Source organism: Oncorhynchus kisutch, linkage group LG24, assembly GCF_002021735.2.
Source record: "Oncorhynchus kisutch isolate 150728-3 linkage group LG24, Okis_V2, whole genome shotgun sequence".
Classification (NCBI taxonomy): Eukaryota; Metazoa; Chordata; class Actinopteri; order Salmoniformes; family Salmonidae; genus Oncorhynchus; species Oncorhynchus kisutch.
Window position 1 is genome coordinate 16,748,535 of NC_034197.2, and position 12,216 is coordinate 16,760,750.

Below are 12,216 nucleotides of genomic sequence, written 5' to 3' on the forward strand. Positions count from 1 at the left end.
ATATCTGCATTAATGTAATTAGACTCCAGAGACCTTTATTGCAGAGTTGTGTCAGTGTCACGTGGTTTGTGCACGTGCACGTTAAACCTCTGTAATTACATACTGTAATTACTACCAGTTGCATGTAGTTATTACAGGTTAACTATGAATTATTGCAATTATTACAATACTTGTTATAATTATATATTTAATTAGACTGTAATAAGGACCCCTTAAAAGGAAGTGTTACCAAAACCCTGTATGTGCATTGAATATCTATTAGGTAATGTATCATATCTGTAATGTTATTGATTTTCTATTGCTATGGCTCGAGCCAGGCATGTGCCATCACCAATCAATCAGATCGTGTTCTCTCTCGGTCTCGGTCTCTGTCTCTCTCCACTGCACAAGGATTCTGTCCATTCAGCACCCCACAATGTGAATTTGCACTAGTATGCACAGGAATAATGTAACAGTGGCATTTTGGAAATAACAGTGCTTTATGTCATTTAAAAAAAATCTCAAGTCGGGCTTTAAACTTACTCTTGAAAGTTGTAATAGTAGTAATAGTGCAATTTTGAAATTGGGTAGTGCATCATCAGCTCCTTTTGTCATGTTAGTCATTACATACCTTAGAGAGTTCCCCAATGCTCCTGGGGGCTCCCGAGTGGCGCATTGGTCTAAGGCACTGTATCTCAGTGTAAGAAGTGTCATTACAATCCCTGGTTCGAATCCATCCTGAATCGCATCCCGCCGTGATTGGGAATCCCATAGGGCAGCGCACAATTGGCCCAGCGTCGTCCGGGTTTGACCGGTGTTGGCCATCATTGTAAATAAGAAATTGTTCTTAACTGACTTGCCTAGTTAAATAAAGGTTAAATAAAACATGTAAATTCCGGATGGTAGGCCCCAAATGAAAATATTTCTGAACCCCTGCTCTAGGTGAAAGTGTTACCTTCCCTCTCATCATGCCAGATTCAAAGTGGGCCAACCACAGCTGAAATGCACTTTGTTTTGTTTGGAAGATGGGTATACAGCAGAGAGAGAGAGAATTACCTAAAAAAAGAGAGAAAGGGTAACGTGATAATATATATTTCAAAAATCATGTTAAACACTATTTTTGCACACTGTCATGACTTGCCCTGTTGGTTGAGGATTATAGGTGCCATATTTTCCTTCCCCCCCCCCTCTCTCTCTCTCTCTCTCTCTCTCTCCCCCCACCAGTTTTATGACCGGTCATAAATATAGTCCAAGCGGATGGAGTGGTCTGTGGGCACTTAAAGAACAATTATGTCAGATCAGTTTTGTTTTGGGATCCCATGAAGGACAGTATAACAACATAACTGTATCTCTGAATGTGTATATTTCCCAGTGATGAGATTCACATCCAAATGTTGGGGAACTGATAGGATTAAATATGAAACTATTTGTGAGAAGATGTAATGTGATGTTAGCCTTCTAAATGAGAGAATTGTTTTTCATATGAAGTCTTAACCAAGTCAGTGGCCACACCCATGTGAGCACAGGCATTATGTCGGCATCTCAGACTGCATAAAATCCACTTCTGACAAAATGTACATTAGACCAAGCAGGGGAACGGTGTTGAACCGGACGTCACGAATGGTTAGACTCCACCAGACCAGCTTCGTGCAGCGCCAGCTATACACGTTGAAATGGTGAAGGAAACTACAAGACTACACATTCACAGTCTACAGCTTTATATGTAAAATAGTCTAGGAAACTCGACCGAAGACGAGAGAAGAACAATTTCCTCTCACCACTATAGACACCTCTAAAGTATATATTCTAACGAAATGAGCCCGAGAACCACCAGGTGGTACTTTGAAAAGATCCATTCGAAAGAACATTTCCCTTTCCAACGACCATTGGTACTTCTGGATGATCTGTTCAAACAGACACAACCAGAGACTTTCTGTCAAATTACTCCCCAGACGGACCACCGATTTCAACAGAGAGACAACAAAGGCATACAATCGTAAATATCAGCTGTGTGTATGTTACCTGCTCTTTCTTACATGCCCCTCCCTTTTCATTTTGTGTAACAAGCCGTCATATCGGTTTAGTCCACTAGGGACTTTTCATTGCAGTATATAGTAATCAATGAGTAACCTATTCTGTTTGTGTTTATGTAATTCTGTGTGATTATTTAGTTAGTTAGTAAATAAATAATTAAGCCAATTTGAATATCACTGATTCATCATTGATGCTAGGGTTCGTGCAAATATCCAAGGATTTTGCGATGTTCAGAATGAGACTGATAGATGGTAAAACAAAGTTAATTAATGACTGATTGATGACTGAAATGTAAGAGATATTTATATCTTTAGGAGTTCATTTGGAAAACGCTAACTCGTTAAATAAACTTTTTGCGTGGTGCCCCAAGTTTGCTGATGAGTTAATTGTTACATGATTTATTTAATCATCATATAATTAAACATAGTTAATCGATTTGATAAAACAATCGTCATCACATTAATGATAGCCAAAGACACGACAACACAGTGAGTACATGCAACTTATTATGTGACTTGTTAAGCTAGATGTGTACTATTTAGGATTGCCATAACAAAGCGGTTGAATACTTATTGACTCAAGACATTTCAGCTTTTCACTTGTAATTAATTTGTAAAAATGTCTAAAAACATAATTCCACTTTGACATTATGGGGCCAGTGACACAAAATCTGAATTTGATCCATTTTATATTCAGGATGTAACACAACAAAATGTGGAAAAAGTCGTGGGCTGTGAATACTTTCTGAAGGCACTGTATATGTTTAAGATTAAATACTGCGATTTTATTGCAATTTGATGTTCCAAACATATTGCTCAATATATGTCTGTTGCAAAGAGATGAGAGAGCATGAAAATGTTCGTTTTGATCAGTCATATTGGATCACTCTTTAAAAGTAAGATGGAGAACAAGCTATAGGATGAAAAATAACAGCGTTTTGGGGCACATACAGCTGACTAGCGCCAGCAAAAAATACATGGATTTAAAGTATTGCGATATGTAACTGTAAAAAATGTTTTCCCTCCCATCACTAGTATTTTCTAATCTGTTCCATTTCAGTCATTCCAGTACATCAGGAGCACATGTGCACATAATTTGAAAGATCTAGGTGCACGCAAAGAAATGTAGGAGCAAAATAAAAAATATTTGAGAAATTAAAGCTAGACTTTGTACATTTTTCTAGGTGTACGTACTGGTGCTCCTAAATATACATTCCAGATTGCACAGCAAAATATTTAGGCGCATATGTGAGTAAAATGGTCACACTGTAGAGCCCTGTACATGGCAAATCACTGTGACAGACTCAGTGAATTGACTCATAATTATTGGATCATTTCCAAGCCCGGCCTAGTAACCATCTATTAAGCATGGAATTGAAATGACTATTGTCAGGTCTTGCAGGAGCAGAGAACAAATTACACTTCCTCTTGTTTCTCCAGGCCTGAGTTGTGAAATTGAGAAAGGCCATCCCTCTCTGTTTCGTTCCCACTGATTGAGGCCTTATTGATTTCATTTTGGAGTGCTCATCGGTGGCCACTTAGGAGGCAGCTTCCCTTATGGGAAGATGATAATTTTCCGTGACACACTATAAAAAGCCCAGAGGGCTCTGAAATGTCTGGCACAGCAAAGGTCCGACCGTACAGAGGCGCCATCATATACTATTTTTAAAAATGCTGCAAAAGAGGACAAATACATGGACTGTGCCAGTACTAAGACAACCCAAATGAAGGTCTGAAACAGTAAGCTAAGGAAAGAAATCCATGAGAAAGCTAGAGTGTGTTTGCAATGTTTTTATGAAATTACTACTGCTCTTGTGATTGTTTTGACTACATCAACCAGTACTGCTACAGTAATACATAAATGATATTGTAGGGCTACTGCTGCTGCCACAGTGATTACTGTAATCCATCTTTGCTTTTGTCACAGCAGTTTGGAAAAGGTGTGGCAAGGAAAGGTTCAGTCAGCAAGACCCACTGCTGATTCACAGCTTCTGTCAATCTCTTTATAGCTACTTGTGAGATGCCAGCTGGATTTGAGCCCTTACAGAAAATATGAACTACAGTTAAGTTAACATTGTTCCATGCATCCATGACAGTAACATTTCTGCTGCAAAGACTTTAGTGAGTGAGTGAGTGAGTGTGTGTGTGTGTGTGTGCGCGTGTGTGCGTGTGACAGTGGACCAACATTAGTCATGTACTGTTGCTGTAGCGTAAACATGCCATACTCCCAGCTTCAAAGAGCCTAGTGAGCATCTGAAAGAGAATCTCTCAGCAGTCACTCATTCAGTGTCAAACTGCCTCTTCTGGCTGCAGTGTGTGTGCCACAGAAAGCTTTCTCTATTCTTCCTCTGTTCTCTCACTCTACCTTACATCCATTTTTACAGACTCTTACTCTCCCCATTGGCTCTTTTTTTACCCCCATCCTGTTATCATGTTGTCTTTTTCCTCCTTTTCCTTTCCTGACAGCTAAACTCTGTATCGTTCCCCGAGCTGCTAGACTCTGTAGAATTCCCAGAGGTCTTGGGTGGGGTTTGTTTCAAATGCCGCTAGGTTCTTGATGTGGGTTTGACAGTATTGCATATTGATTCTCTCGGGTTGCCCTTCAGTGTTGGAGCAGGGCGGCAGAGAGGAGTGCTGCATACAGCACAGGGTGAGCAGCATCTCAAATCAGGAGGCTGAGTGAGTGAGAGAGAGAGAGAGAGAGAGAGAGAGAGCGCTGGAGTGGAGGGAGGGGGTGGAAGATGCGTGGGAGAGGAGAGAGGGAAAAGGAGGGGGGATTCACTCAGTGGGGGAAGCAAAAAAAAGGCACAGAGAGAAGGGAGAGAGGAGGGAGAGAGGAGGGAGAAGAGAGAGAGAGATGAGGGAGAGGAGGAGGGGATTGAGAGAAGGAAGGGTGGGGGTTGTGAGAGAGAGAGAGAGAGAATGTGTGTGTGTGTGTACGTTCATGTGTGTGTGTGTACAGGAGAGTGAGTACTGCTGCAGCAGGAACAGTGAGAGGAAGACTGCAGTTTCTTGGGCTGATGGGCGAGCGATCGAGGGACGTTATTAAGGCACTGTTACATTAACCCTTAAGTGCCTCTCTGGTGAATGGGTTGGCCCATCCATTGTGGATATTAGGATCAAGGAGATTGCTCTGGTAAGGTGTATTCTAACCTTTCTTCCCTGCCTGGCTCTAATTCTTTATGGGGGAATATTGAAGACTATGCAATGGAAAGGAGTGATATTTGTGAAGTGAAACTAAATGCCGCTGTCCGGTGCTGAAACTGTACTGTAGGGAAACTCAGTTAGTGCTGGAGGTTGCACTGTGACTCGATGGATCTGATCTCTGCTTGCACTACACAGTTGGAGAATATTGGTGAAGGGATGTATATTCTTTGCTTTGCATGTTCTTTTCTAGTGCATACTGTATACGCCTTTATGACAAGCTCGATCTTACATGTTGTGACATTTGTAGATTCTAAAAGATTGTGAAATTATGTAATTTACAAACCTCTTAGCTCCTTGTTTTATCTCAGTTTGTACTGTGACCAATTGCAGTTCTGGCTTGGGATATTATATATATATATATATATTTTAATATGTTATATTTTGCTTTAGGGACTTTGAATGAACACTATGGTTGTGAATATACAGTAAGTCACTCTCATTGGCCATGGCTCATTTAGCCTGGGTGGTTCTGTGTGTAGTGTAGTGGAGTAGCTACCTATTTTCCTGGAACATTTCCAGGAGGCAGCCCTGCTGACAGCTGCTTTGTTTATCCCACCAGCGTCTATTAACACTTCACCCTGTCCTGCACTGTCAGGAACCAGAACGTGGTGCAGCTACAAACACACGGCACCCCGCCTAACAAACACCAGTCTATTGCACTGTCTGTACCTGTTCTATGCTAGGACAGGAGCCTAGGGTGTACCATGCACTCAAATAGACTCTGTGTGTAGGCTAAGACAGGACAGAGGAGGAGCAGATAAGACAGAGGCTGACAGATATGCTGAGCAGTATGGAGAGAGGAGACCGAAGAGGGGCCATGGGGGTTTTATGAAGTGCTGTAGGATGCTTCTTTTTTTTTACTATGTGTAATGTGGGATGTGTAGCCAGCGCAGGCCGGCAGGCAGAGCTGTGAGGGGACAGTTCCAAGGACAAAGCCCTGGCTATCTGGGGCTGGTCACTTCACACCTCGACAGTGCTGCTGACTCGCATTGTTTGGCTCGGCTCTGCAGCAGCCTGCCCATACATAGTCAGGACAGTAAACTGATGGAGTTCTGCATCAGAACGAAGGATATGGATTATTTCATACAGCTTTTTCATATGAAAATATCACAAAGTGCCTTTGAATCAGGATACATGTATTTGTTGGTAGTTTTATATGTTATTGAGATGAGAGCCACAAATGTTAATTGTTGTGACATGGTAATTTGAGTCAAGCGTGTAAGTATTTCCGCCATTCCATCGGAAGTGGAAGTGAAGCGTCTTACGTACTGTAGATTACAGTCTCTGCCCTCCACCAGGCTCTGTGTCCTGAGGTGACTTCCTGAAATGCAAACCAACCAACCACATTGATCCTGTCCCCGGAGACAGAGTCTCAGTCTCTGCTGTTGTACCACTCACACTCAGCTAATCAATTTCAGAGGTCGGAGTGGTCACATGACTACTCCGACCCCATGACTATCACAGTATGACACCACAATGCAAAGGGTGCCTAAGAATAATTGAAAATGACCAACTACACAATGATTTCTCTAGTGTGTTTTTACGTTCAACTTGTACTTGCAATACATCTTATGTGAAAACAAAAAGGCACCCTCATGGCCTGAAATCCATCATTGACTGAAATCCATAGCGCCGGTAAAACAACACCCTTCACTTTTTGATTGCGGCAAAGAATTGCTTTAAAATGACCTAGATTGTGGACTGTTGGAAGATAACGTTCTTCAGCCTCCAACACGTTTATATCTCAGCCTGACGAATCCCTTGGTGGCTTTTCAAGTCCACCAGCTTTTGGTTTTTGTCAGCCTCCACCATGAATTGACAGCTGGTGTCCCACTAAAATACACTTAGAATAGAGCCTCATTTGAACTACTCTGTGTATCCTGTCCTCCTTTCCCACAGTGTACATACAGTGTCCACCGGAGTGTCCATTTTGCTCTCATCTCAAGAGCTCCTGCAGCTGTTTTGTAAAGAAACAGCCCAGTACTGCAAGTGACAGCTTTCAGATACTTGTCGCTTCCCTAATCATTTCCTGGGTGGAATCAATCATGCTTTTTGTATTCATTCGTGAGTGATTGCCTATTTTGTATGTGGGTTAATGTGTGTAATTCTTGAGTTGTAATGCATACTTCCTCATTCTTCATGATTCCTGTGCTTTACCCAGCACAGTCTTAAAGGCAAATGTAGAGTCGGTTCATTAGGTATGGACTTGTTTGTTACGAGAAACGAGGGATAATACTATTTCTCCCTTCACCACGGCTCTAATATACGAGCGACTAGCAACAGCAAGCAGATCATGGGAACTAAAATCTTTGAACTTTATATATTTTAGTTGATACGAGACTAAAGGATGTTTTTCAAAGGCTGAACCCAGAGCATACATTTTTTATTTGTTCTCTACTAACAATCTCTCAAGGTCCAAATTCCGTTTTCAGATTGCAGAGCTACCAGCTATCAGAGGTCAAATGAATGCATATGATTAGTATTTGTGACTCTTTCATCTGATACGTCAACCCAACAATAACAACATTTGTGAATGGTCAGCTGTCCACCTTTTCATGCCAGCCAGGTGAAGGTGAGAGAGTGATAGAGGCGGTCTGGCCTCGTGATGTTGTGCTGCCTGCCAGGCAGATGGGTCAGAGAGAGGCAGAGTGGACGGTCCAGGCCCTGTCATCAATCCCAACCTTCTGCCAACCGCCATGCTGCTGACAAGGCATTTTCAACACTCTTTAATCTGCAGAGGTGAAAGATAAGCAGCAGGCCGCATTTAGATCTGCAGATAGCTTTGGGTTGTTGTTGTCCGGAAGTTACTTGGGCTAGATAATAAGTCGTATATTTACAGAGTAGAAGGGGACTGAATCTCTCTGCCAATGACAACGAGGGTTAGAGATTTCCAATTATTCTCTTGATTAATAATGTGTTATCATTATGTTTGGACAACATGGTTATTATTCCAGGTCTCTCAAACATGGTCTCATCCAATTTCCTTTATAAAACGTGACTCGGAATGTCATCCAGTAACTGACACAGAAACCTTGGGTTATCGTTGCAGGAGCATCCATTGTGTTTGCCCTCCATTTTGAAACAAGAGGCTGTTGGGATCCCAATAGATGTCGTCCTATCTGCATTGCTGCAGAAGCCCGGCTCTTTCTCTGTTTTCACTACAGCTTCACATGCAGATTGGCTCACTATCTCTGTGGCAGTATGATTAATCGGCCTATCTGGGGACAGGCTGGGGAATGGGGTTGGGGGAGGGGAAGAGGAAGACATGGGACTGTAAATGATCCCAGCCCAGGCCTCATACGGCATTCAAACAGCAACCCTGACCCTGAGTATTCTGAACGACCCCTCAGATAATAGCTGAGTCACAATCAGCTGCAGGTAGGAGTTAGCTACCATTGTTTTATCCACGCCAGACAGTTTGTAAATCCTTTGGGACTGTCAGGACACAATGTTAAATGTTAGAGAAAGCTTTTCTTTGGTTCAGTTCAAACAGATCATCCACAAGGCTTTTCTTTTACTTGGAAGTGGTTTTGTGACAATTGAAGTTGAAGTGACACGAGGGAATGAAATTATACAAGCTATCGACCGTGAAAAGACTTGGATTGCACTGTATTGCAGGTGGATTGAACTTTAGCCGGACTGCCAGGTGTCCACAATACATTTCACAGCAGGGCTTTGTGTTCATGCGTGCGTGTTTGTTTGTGTGTGTGTATGTGTGACTCCATGTCCCTGTAAATGTCCTCTCCTAAGGGACTGCTCAAGCAGAGCTGATGACAAAGTAGTGGTGATCAATGGCTGTATGAATGTGCAAATGTCACCCTCCCTGGTTATATGGCATTAAGCTGGAGAGATCCCTGTCTGTACAGGAATGGGAGAATTGGGGATGGGGAAGAATGTTCTTACCTACTGTAGGCATTGGTGTGGAAACCTGATAAGCTGAACCCTTTCCAGACCTGGTGCATTATTGAATGTCTTCTTGCTATCAAATATTTGTCTAATGCCCAGAGATTAGATTCCTCATTTTTATATCTTTCAGAGTAAAGATCACAACCCAATGGCATGCTGTATTCCTGATCCTAAACTAATGTACTCTGATGTGGTCTTTGAGACGGGTTAACACTAGTAGACAAGCATGCCTTTGGGTTTGATGAGACAGGGCTAGGGCTGCAATGAGTCAGCTGGATACTGCCGCTCAATGCCTATTCATTTAATTGCAAGCTTTAATTAAAATAAATTACAGTTCCCTAATTGCAGACTAATACACTACTAGACTATTGGGGGCATTCAGTGTGGCACAAGCCCAGAAGGCTCCAGGTCAGAGTCAAACTGCAGGACACTACATTGTCTTTAGCCCTTTGAATGTGGGCACTCCATTTTGTAAGATTTGACCATAGTCTCTTGACATTTTGTAAGATTTGACCATAGTCTCTTGACATTTTGTAAGATTTGACCATAGTCTCTTGACATTCTCTGAAAGCACCCCGAAGCAGTGCATACAGTGCCTTGCGAAAGTATTCGGCCCCCTTGAACTTTGCGACCTTTTGCCACATTTCAGGCTTCAAACATAAAGATATAAAACTGTATTTTTTTGTGAAGAATCAACAACAAGTGGGACACAATCATGAAGTGGAACGACATTCATTGGATATTTCAAACTTTTTTAACAAATCAAAACTGAAAAATTGGGCGTGCAAAATTATTCAGCCCCCTTAAGTTAATACTTTGTAGCGCCACCTTTTGCTGCGATTACAGCTGTAAGTCGCTTGGGGTATGTCTCTATCAGTTTTGCACATCGAGAGACTGACATTTTTTCCCATTCCTCCTTGCAAAACAGCTCGAGCTCAGTGAGGTTGGATGGAGAGCATTTGTGAACAGTAGTTTTCAGTTCTTTCCACAGATTCTTGATTGGATTCAGGTCTGGACTTTGACTTGGCCATTCTAACACCTGGATATGTTTATTTTTGAACCATTCCATTGTAGATTTTGCTTTATGTTTTGGATCATTGTCTTGTTGGAAGACAAATCTCCGTCCCAGTCTCAGGTCTTTTGCAGACTCCATCAGGTTTTCTTCCAGAATGGTCCTGTATTTGGCTCCATCCATCTTCCCATCAATTTTAACCATCTTCCCTGTCCCTGCTGAAGAAAAGCAGGCCCAAACCATGATGCTGCCACCACCATGTTTGACAGTGGGGATGTTGTGTTCAGGGTGATGAGCTGTGTTGCTTTTACGCCAAACATAACGTTTTGCATTGTTGCCAAAAAGTTCAATTTTGGTTTCATCTGACCAGAGCACCTTCTTCCACATGTTTGGTGTGTCTCCCAGGTGGCTTGTGGCAAACTTTAAACGACACTTTTTATGGATATCTTTAAGAAATGGCTTTCTTCTTGCCACTCTTCCATAAAGGCCAGATTTGTGCAATATACGACTGATTGTTGTCCTATGGACAGAGTCTCCCACCTCAGCTGTAGATCTCTGCAGTTCATCCAGAGTGATCATGGGCCTCTTGGCTGCATCTCTGATCAGTCTTCTCCTTGTATGAGCTGAAAGTTTAGAGGGACGGCCAGGTCTTGGTAGATTTGCAGTGGTCTGATACTCCTTCCATTTCAATATTATCGCTTGCACAGTGCTCCTTGGGATGTTTAAAGCTTGGGAAATCTTTTTGTATCCAAATCCGGCTTTAAACTTCTTCACAACAGTATCTCGGACCTGCCTGGTGTTTTCCTTGTTCTTCATGATGCTCTCTGCGCTTTTAACGGACCTCTGAGACTATCACAGTGCAGGTGCATTTATACGGAGACTTGATTACACACAGGTGGATTGTATTTATCATCATTAGTCATTTAGGTCAACATTGGATCATTCAGAGATCCTCACTGAACGTCTGGAGAGAGTTTGCTGCACTGAAAGTAAAGGGGCTGAATAATTTTGCACACCCAATTTTTCAGTTTTTGATTTGTTAAAAAAGTTTGAAATATCCAATAAATGTCGTTCCACTTCATGATTGTGTCCCACTTGTTGTTGATTCTTCACAAAAAAATACAGTTTTATATCTTTATGTTTGAAGCCTGAAATGTGGCAAACGGTCGCAAAGTTCAAGGGGGCCGAATACTTTCGCAAGGCACTGTACATGCTTTGCGACTAGTTCCAAACGTATCTGACTCTGTCCTCGTTATAGACTGAGCTAAGAGCTCCATAAACCTGCTGTGAGAATGACTGTTGTTTGCTACATAATGGTTGTTGGCTGTGTTAGTAGAAAAGCTTCTGTCTAAAGTACACAGCTTTATTTAGATCACATTCCCCTAACATTTTGATTATTGGAGACAGAGAAATTGCTGCTGCAGATAATGTGTAGGAGGTTGCAGCGAAAAATACTGTCAAAGAAAATGGGGCAAACGCTCCAAACATTGAGCTAGCTATGTGAGAGGATTGCCTGTGTCTCTCTCTGACAGATAACACTTCAAATACCACCTTTAGTCATCATCCACCAAATACAGTGGACATTAATTAAACATAGTGATTTGTGACATATTCAGCAGCCAGCTGTCTTTGAAAGAAACCCAGATAAGTACCAAAGTGTTTTCCACTGTCTCTTGTACTTATTATACTGTTATATTCAGTCCGAAAATATCCATAATGACTGCACTCATGAGACATTTGTGGCAATCTCAACAACCAAATATTTGAAATAACTTAGTTTCAGAGCCAGTCAGTCAGTCCAGATCAGCCTCTTCATCTCTTTCTCCATCAGATGATACATAAGCAGAGCCAGTCAGTCAGTCCAGATCAGCCTCTTCATCTCTTTCTCCATCAGATGATACATAAGCAGAGCCAGTCAGTCAGTCCAGATCAGCCTCTTCATCTCTTTCTCCATCAGATGATACATAAGCAGAGCCAGTCAGTCAGTCCAGATCAGCCTCTTCATCTCTTTCTCCATCAGATGATACATAAGCAGAGCCAGTCAGTCAGTCCAGATCAGCCTCTTCATCTCTTTCTCCA

General features: G+C 42.0%; 1 protein-coding gene across 4 annotated transcripts in view; it reads left to right on the forward strand.

The window, feature by feature from the left end:
* LOC109869431 (synaptotagmin-2) overlaps positions 1–12,216 on the forward strand; it is a 72,706-nt gene that overhangs the window by 38,338 nt on the left and 22,152 nt on the right. For 2 of the 4 annotated variants that reach the window (XM_020459585.2, XM_020459589.2), the window contains exon 1: positions 4,947–5,148. The exons of the other annotated variants lie outside the window; for them this stretch is intronic. The gene's annotated coding sequence lies outside the window, so the exon portion shown is untranslated. Of the gene's footprint in view, positions 1–4,946; positions 5,149–12,216 lie in introns of those variants that run through there. 4 annotated transcript variants of the gene reach the window in all.